This window comes from Zootermopsis nevadensis, unplaced genomic scaffold (genome assembly GCF_977971745.1).
Source record: "Zootermopsis nevadensis isolate Lab colony 2312 unplaced genomic scaffold, Znev_1.0 Znev_ptg000016l, whole genome shotgun sequence".
Taxonomy (NCBI): domain Eukaryota; kingdom Metazoa; phylum Arthropoda; class Insecta; order Blattodea; family Termopsidae; genus Zootermopsis; species Zootermopsis nevadensis.
In genome coordinates this window covers 14,304,930-14,318,411 of record NW_028259148.1, presented here as the reverse complement: position 1 = coordinate 14,318,411, position 13,482 = coordinate 14,304,930, and the positions used below count along the sequence as shown (strand labels likewise).

General features: G+C 40.6%; 1 protein-coding gene across 2 annotated transcripts in view; it reads right to left on the bottom strand.

The window, feature by feature from the left end:
* The window catches only part of Nost (Nostrin), a 49,019-nt gene that overhangs the window by 12,926 nt on the left and 22,611 nt on the right, over window positions 1-13,482 (bottom strand). The gene's annotated exons all lie outside the window — the stretch shown is intronic.

Here is a 13,482-nt window from a genome sequence, read left to right as displayed (position 1 = left end):
TATTGTTTAACATTCATTGTTTATCATTTTAAACATAACCACAATTCATAACACGAACACTTTCTTGTGAAAATAGCGAACAGCTCTTAGAACACAATCTGACTGAATCCTGCTACAGAGCGGCCATTTTGTTTCAAACTGAGACTCGCACCTTGGGAAGTTTCCTGACATGGCGTCGGCGTCGAGTGCTCTGGAACAATCTGTTGGGATTGTTGGCGTCCCTTATCACAACACTACAAGCTCTGGCGCCCTGCATTGCACTACACACATACTTACACTAATGCAATGCAAGATATATAAGTGTCACTCGCAACTTGATGAGAAAAACATACACCTAGGAGTACCAGTGCGTCATTCAGTGACAATGTTGGGTGCGCAGGACAAACACTCTCCTACTTCACTTCACCAGTTACTAAAAACGAGGCTCTGACGACAGAGTTGTCACAGAACAGCCACTAATGACTCCGGTATGGATGAAATATGACTATCAAAACATACTCTTCACCAGACATTAGATTAATAATATCAAATTGGATTCGATGAACGGAGCATATAGCATACACTGTAAATACAAGAAGTGCATATAAAATTTTAGCTGGAAAACCTGAGAGAAAAATACCAATTCGGAGACCTAGACATAGATGGAAGGACAAACACCCATTAAAGTTCATTTTACACATTATTTTAATAAGCGTACATATCAACATTTTCATTATATTTATTAATAAAATCAAACTAGACTCCCACTGAAATTCTAAATCCCTCACATTCCGAGGCGCGTCACGTTTCACTTTTTTTCTTATAGGTTAAAGTATCTTTTTCAATGGAATCTATTTGTCCGCTCAGATATTCACGAAGAGCGGTAGTAGCAGGTTCATAAGCACGTAACAAACAACACCGAACACCGGAAGTACATGTCAGCTCCTGACCTCAAGGGACTCCAAACTTTCAGGCCGATGAGAGCGAAATATGGCCACGTTCGAACACGCGCTACGTCTCCAGCTGACACACGCAAATCATTATGCAGTGCATGAACACACAGCGGAGTGTAAAGACATGTTTACCAAATGAGTTCTTCACATTCAGATAACTTACTGACCTTGATTGACGGTCCTTCACGATACAAGATTTTCTCTTTGCAAAAATAACTTGGCTACTCATATAGGAGAATCCGAAGGGCGAGAGGTTATTATGCATTATACTAAATATTTGAAACACAAAAAAATATAAATACAATTTATGATTTTTTATTGATATTTTTTATAGTTGAACCTTTTCTAGAAAAAATATGTTTGCCCTTCTCCAAAAAACACGAATTACGATAAAGCCACACTGATTAAAAAAAATAATTTTAACCGAGAATCATTGTGGTGTGTTCCTTTAAAACGCCCCAAAAAAATCCACGGATAAGCTGCCGTGAACACCAACATGTAATTCAAAATCTTTTACAGAGATGGCAGTCATGCGTGAGGAACAACACATCATTTCCAGCATCTGCCGTAATGGTGGTACGTTTTAGTGTATTTTGGCAGTAGAATTGTTAGCAACGCTAGTAGTCCGAATCTCCGCGGGTCGTGTGACGGGAGGGGCTTTCCCGCTCTACGATTAACGGGACAATCAAAAAAATAATCTCACTGCATTAGCGTAACCACCACAACATAAAATCACATAGAAATTAAAACAGATCATCTAGAAGATAGAAGGCTTAGTATATAATTTGAATTGCCGTCCTCGAAGAAGTGTAAATATTGGTGGACATCGTCTGAACCAGGAAAGCTAGAAGTGAATGGCCGCGGGTTGGAGGACCGGAGCTCGATTCCCGTTGGGACAATTCTGTTTCCCTTCGTCACTTCATTCGGACTTGTTCTGGGGCCCAAGCCTTCTTTCCGAGGGCACTCTCCCCTGTGAAAAACTGCCGAAACATGAAGCTAAATGACTCATCTCCATCCAGCGGTGACGAATATGATTTCGCCCTCACCGAAAATCGCCTGACAACGAGGGTACATGTCGATAGACGAGTAGTCCCACCCACAATGCTGACAAAAACAACCACTATCAGATGTTCGGAAGAGTTAGTTAAGAAAGCGTAGGTGTTTGTAATTAGAGCTTGTATATTTGTTTAGGTTCCTTTGTATCGTCTTCAAGCCGACAGATTAACTGGGAGATAACACAAGATAAGCGAACAATTAACGCGTCTGGTCTTATCATTTTCCAAGCGACGCAACTTTGTGCAGAGCCAAGTGACATTTTTGCCTGGCGGTTTCTCTGGAGAAATCCATTGGTCGAACGATCTGCTAATCAGTGCAAATGTCAGACTTCCAAGTACGACTATAACTCCGATCTTGTAGTCATGGTTCCCGTGTTCTACCCTGTTGACACCTCCTTCCAAATCCTTGTCAGTCATTACAATATTCACATCTCATTTGACATTCCACGTCCTCAAAGTCCTAAACTAACTTGAGTAACCAACCATCCATTTACTATTAAACCTTCAAAACATTACGAATTGTTTTTGAATTTCTACAAAGTGACGTCTCTTAGGAAATTACAAACAGATTCCATCGCAAAAACTAGAGAAACCCTGAAACCTTAAGCCTTTCGTAGAGACAGTCACTGGCCGCGCGGGTTAGCCAAGCGGATCCAACTCTGTAAGAAATGCAGGGAACAGAAGAACTGAAATAATTAACGTGTGACTGGTCGTAGTAATTACTGAATCGATTACATTTTAAAGGAATAGAGTCCAAATACATAAATTTTTGCATACTGTAAGCGAATCCAAAATGTGGAAAGTCTAACTCAAAAATCTCTGGCGTGATCATAAAATGACAGGTGTTAATCCGAAAAATACCCAATCCTCCTATTACAAACCTAAATGAGAATTGCTCTTAAATTTTAATAGGTTTCGCACTCCAAACTTTATCACCTAAAGTTTTTGTATTCATTATCTGGAGTGTCACAGATAAGGCAATGAGAGAGTCCGAAATCCGAAATGAACGTTGGCGTATACCTCGCGCGTTTTCAAAATGCGTTCTTTGTCCATTTACAAATCGCACTGACTTTCCACGTGCATTTATTTCAGATACAAATCTAGACACACAGAGTTAATCACACTGCAAATATAACGCTCACAGATATTTTTATTTAATCAAACACTAACTATACCTAAAAACGTTTTCAGAAAACGTTATAAATGCTTATGAGCTCCATTCTTCGTCACCTACAAATTTTCTAACTATCAGACGTTTTTGAGAAAACTGACTGCCCCTTCAAATCCCACTCGTAGATACATTCAGTAACTCTTTTTTTTTGCCCACAGAGTGTACTTATGGGCTACGTAACTTTATCAGAAGAAACAGCTATTATTTCCCTAAACAATACTAAACAACTGATCTTTGTAATGATAAAGTGTTTTCTCCGAGATATGACCTTGATTTTTTAAATATTATTTATATGATTTTCTGTCACAAACGGTTAAGTTCTATTTAACTTTAAACTTATGTAATCATAAGAGCATTTTATTTTCATCTAATGTACTGTCTTTCGATACCAAATTTCATCAAAATCTGGAGAGTAATTTCAGAGCTAATACATGGAGACGGACGCCACTCATCACAATGCGCCAATCACACACACGTCTTTCAATAAACGCATTCCTAGTACATGGTCGAGGGATAGCTGTCTGCGTGGTATGAGGATGAAAGTGTTAAAATTGGCAATACAACAAGAAAGCTGAGCGTCCCGTTCTGGTTGGCTGTGCACACAACATGGCGGCTTCCGTGGGAAACTCAACGTAACAATTTCATAGGCACCAAACACAAGGCGAACAAGATAAATACACGTAAGAACTGTCCTCTCCAGAATTTTCGCAGGAACCTTCAAATTTCCGGACCAATCCGGAAAACCGTACAGGTCTCAGGGCTGAGATGTGAAGGCGGGACCTCCCGAACACGCGGCAGGAGTGCCAACCACTCGGCCGCAATGCTTTATTGACGGGGGTTTTGATTTATATCTGACCGATAATAACCAAACAATTTCACAGTACAGAGTCGGTGTAGAAACCCCAATACCAAATGCAACCTAAATCAATTATTTCGGTAACGAAGCACGAAGTTAAACAATCACGATGTTCGTCTTCTGCGATTTATCACAGTGTGAACTGATAAGTGCTTAGCAATGTTTCGCCAGAATATAATGCCTCCATCTTCAGGGCTAAGGATGGATATAGTAAGTTCTACCGAAACGTTGGTATAAACCTACAACTCCACACTGTGTCTGAACCCAGGACAGGAACAAAATTCACAGTAAATTTAATTTCTAACACAGGGGGCCACGGAGGGTTGAGAACACGGGTTTAATTTTCACACTTTGGCGAATGAACGTATGGAAATCGTGTACAATGTAACAGTAAACACGAGAGTTAAGTGTGACTGAGTACAGGCATACCTCGGAGATATTGCGGGTTCGGTTCCAGACCACCGCAATAAATCGAGTCATACGAATTGTTTGGTTTCCCAATGCATATAAAAGTTATATTTACGCTAAACTGTAGTATATTAAGTGTGCAATAGCATTAAGTCTAAAAAAAAACATTGCGAGAATTACCAAAATGTGACGCAGAGACACGAAGTGAGCGCGTTCTGTTGGGAAAATGGCGCCGATAGACTCGCTCGACGCAGGGTTACCACAATTTGAAAAAAAAAAAAGCAATATCTGCGAAACGCAATAAAACGATACAAAGAGCGAACAGCAGCGTGAAAAGTGGAGCGGTTTTCACGAGGATGATTGGGCAATGATGTTAACCGGGTCGAGGGGGGACTCGGCCCCCTTTACGAAAAAATGCTCCTGGCTATACGGAATCATCTCCGATGTCCAAAGTCAATTTCTGCTTGGATTCATGATTCTGACATCACCTAACGCGTATCTGATCCACGACATCCCATGGAGCGGCGAGTCAGGACAGAGAATGGCTACGGAACCGAACAACATTAGTTCGATTCCCGGGACAGGCAGAACTTCGTCTTCACAACCAGCACAGCGTGCAGACCGTTTCTGAGGCCGACCAGTGCTCTTTACCGCGGTGGGAAAATCCACCGAGGCGTGAACGTGATGTGACCAGTTCAGGGCAGAGGTTAATAAGTTTTACCTCCATTCCCCTTATACGCCTTGATGGCATTATGCTTGGGAACTGAGACAACTTTAACATAGTTCTTCCGAGCTGGAGGAGGGACAACCTCAAAAACCAGAAGTCACAGAAATATCAGAACGATGAAGACATGAGAAAAGCAAAGTGCGGAACACCAGATCTCACTCTTTCATCCGCAAAGGAACGCAATGGTATGAAACCGCTGTGGTATATGATTAATGACCCGTGATACACGAAACAGCCGAGGTTCACGTTACGATCAAACTTCGCTTTACAAGCTTTTACACAGAATACATAAAATGAACGCATAATGGGGAGAGTGCGGGTGTCGTTCGTTCCACCCGTTTCGTCTCCGAAATTATTAAACGGATTTCGGTCAAATTTAATTCAGATGATTTCCATTGACATTTACCATAACATATTCTGGTTAATGTGCACTTTAAACAAAGTTGAAATAAAATTTGTAATTTTTCTCACGAATATTAATCACTTCTTGTCACAATAAAGATGAACACAGCAGACAAGCATTCGCAGATACCATCAGAATCTTACCTTCATGGAGGAGAGAGTCCTTGAGAACTTGACAGTACACTAGGCTACTAAAAAAATTTCCCGACCCTTATCGAATCCAGATGTTCATTACAGTGTTCTCAACATCCCGACAAATGTCCCTATTCTGATCTACATGAATCCAGTCCAAAAACATCCCACTCTGTTTCCTTAAGCTGTAATATTATCCACCTCTCGTCGCCTGTGTCTTTCGAAAAATCTCTTTGGTTCAAGGTTACCAACCAAAAGGTCAAAATATTCCCCTGAGAACTCTGTTCTGAGACACCGTTATTCTGCAGTCTTCCTTAAATGTAACAGACCAAGATTCACACCCACACATAACAACACGTTTAAACATCAGACAGGAAGACAGAAGTTTCTGAACTGAAAGTTAACACGCAATGTCATCAGGGAACAACAAATTTAATATGAGATATTTTTCGATCTAAATATTTTAAAAAATACAGGATATAAAACACGTCCGTTGTTAATTTCTCACTTCATAGTCTCGTTTGCTTTGGTTGGTTCCCTAATGCGTTAGCAGTCCCGCATGACCGATGGACTTAGATCGACTTTAAACCAACCACAAAAAATAAATCACAATAGATCAGTCGACAGACTGACACACAGCTCCCGAGACAATGGTAATCGATCTTATGGTGCTCCTGGGAGGTCAAGGGTTGCCCGAATTTAACAAAACTTGGAGTGACTGTCGCGAGAACAGACAAACGCCAGTCAGGTTACTGAATAAAGTCAAAATTATAATCTCACGATATAAACAAATGAAATAACACAATTTTCACATCACATGACGAGGTCGTCGGAATTTCCGTATGACTCATGAGCTAACGTAACTCAAAACATTCCTGAGTTTCTCTAACGCGAGATATGCAGTGCCTGATGAGATCCAAACCTCGTCGTATTTTACGATGAACGGATTTTTGGAAACCCAGAATTCAATACGCACTCCACATTTCTATAAAATCCATTAAAATATTATCCTCCCATCGACACACAAATCTTTTACCAAGTTGTCCCATTCCTTCAGACCTCAGCATAAAAACGTTATATGTATTTCTCATGCGTGCTACATGTCAGCCTATCTCATCCTTCGTGTTTTAATTCTTAATAACTGCTATAATATTTTTTAAACTCAAACACGATTTGTTACGAGTTGTGTTTAATACTGGGGATACTGTGAACGACCCGTTCTTCAAGTTCCTGAGCACTACGGGTCCCAACTTCACGTTGACTCGATCTATAGACTCCTTAGATGAGGGATCGGCCCTTCTCAAGGCCTCTACCTGTACACAGGACAGCACAACACAACATCCATGGCTTGAGTGGGATTCGAACCCACGGTCCCAGCGACCGCGCGGCCACTGCAGACCCCGTTGTGTTTAACGGGAAACAAAAATAAAAACACACTAGCTAATTGAAAAATAGCTGGCTATAAGGTGGAGTCTACATCGCACGGTTCGGACTATGACTTATCAGAATAGGCTTATTGTGTGTTCACTTAACATTAAACAAAGCGACGATAAAGCCAGAGAATGAGACACCTTTTTGTATGACAACAGGAAACGTGACACAGTCAGACCTACGGTTCTTATCAAAACTGGTGGGTTGGTAACACTGCAGTACTTCCTCTTTCAAAACCTTTTGTTTCTCAACTACACGCGTAATTCCGGTCACTGTGCACGGAAAATAGCAATCTTTGCCATAATTTCTAACGAACGAAACCCCACACACCGGAAAGACTCTTACAAGTAACTACGATTGACTAGCTAAGCAACTAACAGATTTTATGACCAATATCCGCCGTTGGACAAGAATATTTTTTTTAATATAATTTTAGTAAAGTAAGATTTTATCGATAGCCACGGTGGTCTAGCGGTTAGAACGCTGGGCTTGTAATCCTGGGGTCTCGGGTTCTATTCCCGGCGGTGCCCGAATTTATAACTTGTGTTGGGCAAGGCCGTGGTCTAGGCAACACGGAGTTTTCCTCCGTGGCATCCCAACAATTACTCCATTCACACACAGAAGAAGGCAATGGCAAACCACTTCTGGATCATCTGCCAAGAACGTATATGAACAGGTCCCTGTCCGAGAAAAGGATGGAAGGATCCTGTTCATATGGACCTGTCGTCAGACAGAACACTAAATAATAATAAGATGAGGTGGTCTAGCGGTTAGAACGCTGGCCTTGTAATCCTGGGGCCTCGGGTTCGATTCCCGGCGGTGCCAGAATTTATAACTTGTGTTGGGCAAGGCCGTGGTCTAGGCAACACGGGGGCTTCCTCGGGGGGCGTCCCCGGTTTCTCCGTGGCATCCCAACAATTACTCCATTCACACACAGAAGAAGGCAATGGCAAACCACTTCTGGATCATCTGCCAAGAGCGTATATGAACAGGTCCCAGTCCGAGAAAAGGATGGAAGGATCCTGTTCATATGGACCTGTCGTCAGACAGAACACTAAATAAATAAATAAGATTTTATCGTGATTAAGGACTGTTAGTGTAAAGCTTAACCCCCCCCCCCCCCCCATGTTGGAAAAACGTCTGACAAATACAGAACTTAACGGCATACACAGTGTTTCCTACACAACGCAACCATGAAATTACGCGTTATATATCGGATACTTCCACTTGTAACAATTCTGTGTGGGGCAAACGCTCTGAACATTCAGCAATGACTACTTTAGTCAACATACGCCTCGATTTACAGCTGTAAAGCTAATATTTATTGTACGAGGAATCCAAAATTCCTCTAGCATCGTCCGACCAGCAGAGAAGGATTTCATATAGATTTAATTACGTTCTAAAAAGACGCCATATTTATCCGAATTTAAACCTTGACCTAACCTCCTCCCTAAAATATGTCGCGGGCTCCAATTTTTGAAACTTAAATTAAAGGTAAAATGATGACACGTGCAATTTAATCACAGAATCTCTAAATAAACGACAAGAAAATCTAAAAATATTTCATTTGAAGTCTTTAGCGTGTCATTTTCGTAAAACGGTAATGCGATGTTATTTATCTTTACGTAAAACGACAATGACGCAACGCAAAATAAAATAAACTTATTACAATTCATAGATCTCAGTTTTTCGTCGTAGTTTCTAGTAAAATACATAACAGAATTTAACATTCTCAAATATAAAGCACGATATATTTTTTGGGGAAATATTTGGAGGGGCGGTTTCGATTTATATCTGGTCAAATGAAGTAAAAAAAAACACAAATTCACGACTCAGGTTTTGTGTATCGTTAATGTCAGTCCTTCCATCAAAATATTTTCATAAATTTTGCAGGAAGAAACCATTTCGCGTTGCCCCAAATATTTCAGTGGAAGAAGTGTTCAAAACGTACACCCCAAATTTTGACTCATTAAAATAGATTCGTAACTCTGAAAAGAAGACACTTCAAGATGCAGCTTAAGTTTGATTTAAAAACGAAATAATCCTCTTGAAGATCCAATAAGAATGATTCTCAGAACCCGAATTAAATCACTAAAAAAATGTCACTCAGGTCGGAGACCACACAAAGAATTACCGACTGTCGCCAATCGCAGAAATGTCCTAACGGACGGAACACAGCACTGCACTGAACACAACAAAACACGACCTGCACGCACCACGCCTCGTCACAGTCTGTCAGCACAACGCAACATGGCCGCCGGAGAAGCCTCAAAGCGTGACGCCATTGTCTTGTGTCCTCGTTACTGACATCGGTATAGTTCAGTTTCTTTGACGTGGCCGCTGTAAACATGAAGCGCAGTGGATTCAGTCGATTCCAGTAAAATCCAAAAGGAATTCAAAGGGAGTGCGGGTTATTTCAGCTGCCAACTTAACTGCGCATGCGGAAGATTCAAGTCCTTGCATCGGAACGGGGAAATCAGAACTCAAAACCATAGAAAGAAAGAACCACTCTACCAAGAATTTCAACTCCCACTACAATTCCCCTACTTCTCCTCACGCGCTGCTCAGTGGACACGTCTAAAAAATTGAACTGTACCTCTTTACGCTTAGTGGCACTAAAACAGGACGCATTGGATGAAAACATGTGGTTCCCAGGACGTTGGGCGAATTCTGTAAGAATGACTTTAGGGTTCCTGATTTTTCTCAGGTTCTCCAAGCAAACTGTACTGTAGGGCATCGGCCTCCGACAAGACTGCTGCCCCTGTGTCTAAGCACCACGAGATACAGTCAAACAAGGGGAGCGCTGGTGAAGCTCCTAGGCACTTAACTCGCTTTTACGTCGGTTACCTGTTTATTTAACGATGTCCTATCGACTGCATGCACTACTTAGCACTGGATAGTGGAATGTTATTATCTAGGGGTGGATTCGGCCAGATCCTGTCCCAGCAGATGAAAACGAGAGACCACATAAAACAGGTCTCAGGGCCTAAAATTCAAACCTGGGACCTCAGGATCCCTGCTCACGTCCAACTGAAGAATAAAAAGAACAAGTGAGTAACCATTGTGACGTCACACAATCACTGCCGACCCTGAACCACGGAAACGAGGCAGGACGAGATCTCACGCAATGTTTTCCCGGCGCATTTCAGCGAATGTCAGGAAAAGCCACTGACCCCTGTTTCTCTGCAACTCTGCGGTTTACCATTGCGAAAAAGTCCACGATCAGACCTTGTCCAGAGTCAGTACTGCGCAATTAGTAGGAGTTATCAGAGATCATCTTCAGATATTTCCAATATAAGTACGTGATAAGTCGCTATAAGCAATGACCTTTCCATTTGGATATATTTGGTAGTTCGTAGTTGATAAGACCAATTATAGAAACGTCTCCCGTCATCGAAGACTTTTAAAACTAACTGTTTCCTCACTTTGTAGAAATGATATGTTAGTATAGAAACGCACAAGATGAATAGGTTCCATTAACTTAAACAAAGGCTCGATTGAATCTTCTTATACACATCCCAAATTTCACATTCTGTGACAAATATGAGGACGAGATACGGAGTCAAATTTGTCTCGCTGCCCCTTTCAAATGGGCTTTAGACCAAATATTTTTTCGAGCGGCCTCCTCATAAAACATTACATGCTGTTGTTTCGTTTTGCGTGCTACGAGCTCTGCCAACTGGTTTAAAAATTACTAATCACGCTAAGAATAGACTTTAAATCGCTAAGTTGCTTATAACAAAGTCTTCTCCACTTATTAAAGATCAAAGTCTCGTGTAGATTTGTCGGTATGAATCAAACGATTACAATAATTTCTTGAATTGATAATGGTACACCAGTCAATATCAACTCACAGACAAAATGTAAACAGCCCAGGGGCCTCTGTAGAATCTGACGGGATACGTGTGATTCAAAATTAAGCTAGTAGGAGAATAGCAAAGTACAATTATTTCACCGGTATATTATCAAAGTTCCCTACCTTCAATGGCCTCGACTGACTCAGGATAACTTCGGAGGACATGGATTTCTATTCGAAAGTTGTTCTCTCTGAGTCCCTCTATACTCTCCTTCAGTTTGGCCCTAACCTTTTGAATCACCCTGTATATTCTCTTATTAGTAGAGGAGCCAAAATTAACACGGCCCGAAATAGTGTGACAAGCACGTAACAGAATGAGTTAGCTGTGTTAATAAACAGCTTCTGTACCTTATCCTGATTCAGCGGCGGGATTAACAAACCTGATTTTGAAGTGGTAGGCCCAATGAAAATGCCAAAATGTGAAATATGAAAAGCAGTCTCAAAGACTTCCATGACGATCGTCAGAATTATTTCAACACAGCAATAGAGTTATCCCCTCTTGTTGATGAATAACCTTCACCAGCTCTCCACATGTGCAAAAACTTCCTTAAACATGATTGGTCAACTGATATTTTTTTAATTCACAATCATATTTTCTTTGCGGTACGAAATGAATTATTAATATTTAGAAGTACTTCAAGCTTTAAAGGGTTAACTGCATTTCCAGTCACGTTAATTTTGATATCGCCATGAATATACGAAAATATATTCTTTATTAAAATGTGTGTACATTTTTAAACATCCTGTAGTGATGTTCGCTATTTGAGACCGCAAACATCTCAAGAAATTAAATTGGCACCCCGCTGCTACGAACTTCTGCGTGGTCTCTCTCACCGAACGCCTGAAGAGTAGATAACCCAACCGATCAAACTGACGAAGAAGTTGCCGCAGATGCCAGGCACTGGAGTCCACGAACAAACCGAATGCAAAATTCATTGCCTGTGTTCATGAATCATCGATGGTTTATTTTATACAAGAAGAAAATTCATACATATCGAAGGGATAACTCCTTGATCACCGCCTGATCAAGGAGGAACCTCAAGATGTCACAGGACCTTTAAATTTTGCTATTTCGGATTGTGAAACACTGTAGTTTCTTTAGCTGTTACCAATGTTTCGGTGTAACTTATCGGCTCCTTCTTCAGGGCAAATACGTTCTTCCAAGCTGTCTCGTGTGTACGGTCTATGGCAGTGGTATTCAACCTTTTTTGTTCGCGTACCCCCAGATATAATTTATCTTCAACTTTGTACCCCCAAAGTAGTTGGTGTATAATTCAAGTTATACATAGTATATAATCTACATCTAAAATAAATTAAATTAATTACATTACTGATTATTCAGTGTTTATCATAAAATAATAACTTTTTTTAAATTTCACGTACCCCCAAAGATGTCTTCGCGTACCCCCAGATATAATTTCTCTTCAACTTTGTACCCCCAAAGTTGTTGGTGTATAATTCAAGTTATACGTAGTATATAATCTACATTTAAAATAAATTAAATTAATTACATTACTGATTATTCAGTGTTTATCATTAAATAACTTTTTTTTTAAAATTTCACCTACCCCCTAAGATGTCTTCGCGTACCCCAGGTTGAATACCACTGGTCTATGGTATCAGATACATAGACGAGTGGAGCCATCTGTCCGTGGCAAGCACTACCAGCTATGCCTGACAACGTCATCTCAATCGATAACATTCTGTAATGAAGTCGGCGTAGTCACTTGTTATTTAACGATACTTAATTCACTGTTTGCTACTTAACGGCGAACAGGCTAAAACTATACTTATAAATGGTGAAATAGAGAGACAGAATGAAGGATTGAGGAACATATGACAAACGTCAGTTTCACAGCCGAGGCATGAACTGGGTACCACTAGATACATGTCCAGACCATCGCCGAGGACAGAACTCCTGACCTCTGGAGCGAAGTTTGGAACTAAAAGACATCAGAAATACTACTCTGACATTTCTCATTTCCCACTACAAAGCGAGAGAAATACACAGTAGTCAGGTAAGCTTCAACTAAGCTCCTTATTGTCCGCGTCATTTATCTTAGCTGCTGTAAAGAAAGCTTTGCGCATGCTCTGCTCAGTACTACCTCCAAAAATAACGTATCCGTTGTGTACACAATATGAGCTGTGATCCAGCGAACAGCGCTCGCCGCGTAGAATGTTTTTTGAACGGTGAATATACGCAAAATAAAATTAAAATATAAAAACAATTAATAATAACAATAATCTTTCATGGTGTCGTTCCTCATATAAAAACGCACAACTAGAATATTCGGACAAAAGTCGCTTAGCAGGACAAAGTATACAGTGTGTCCCAAAAAGATGTTGACAGATCATAACACCCTGTCAGTCGCACATCGCTGTCAACTGTGCGACGAAGGTAACGGTGGTCATTTTAAACACCAGAACTATATTTTCTAATTCACTAAGTGTCAATGCTGACGTTTGTTAAAATGTATTTATTCCACTCATCGAATGTGTTTATACATATTCT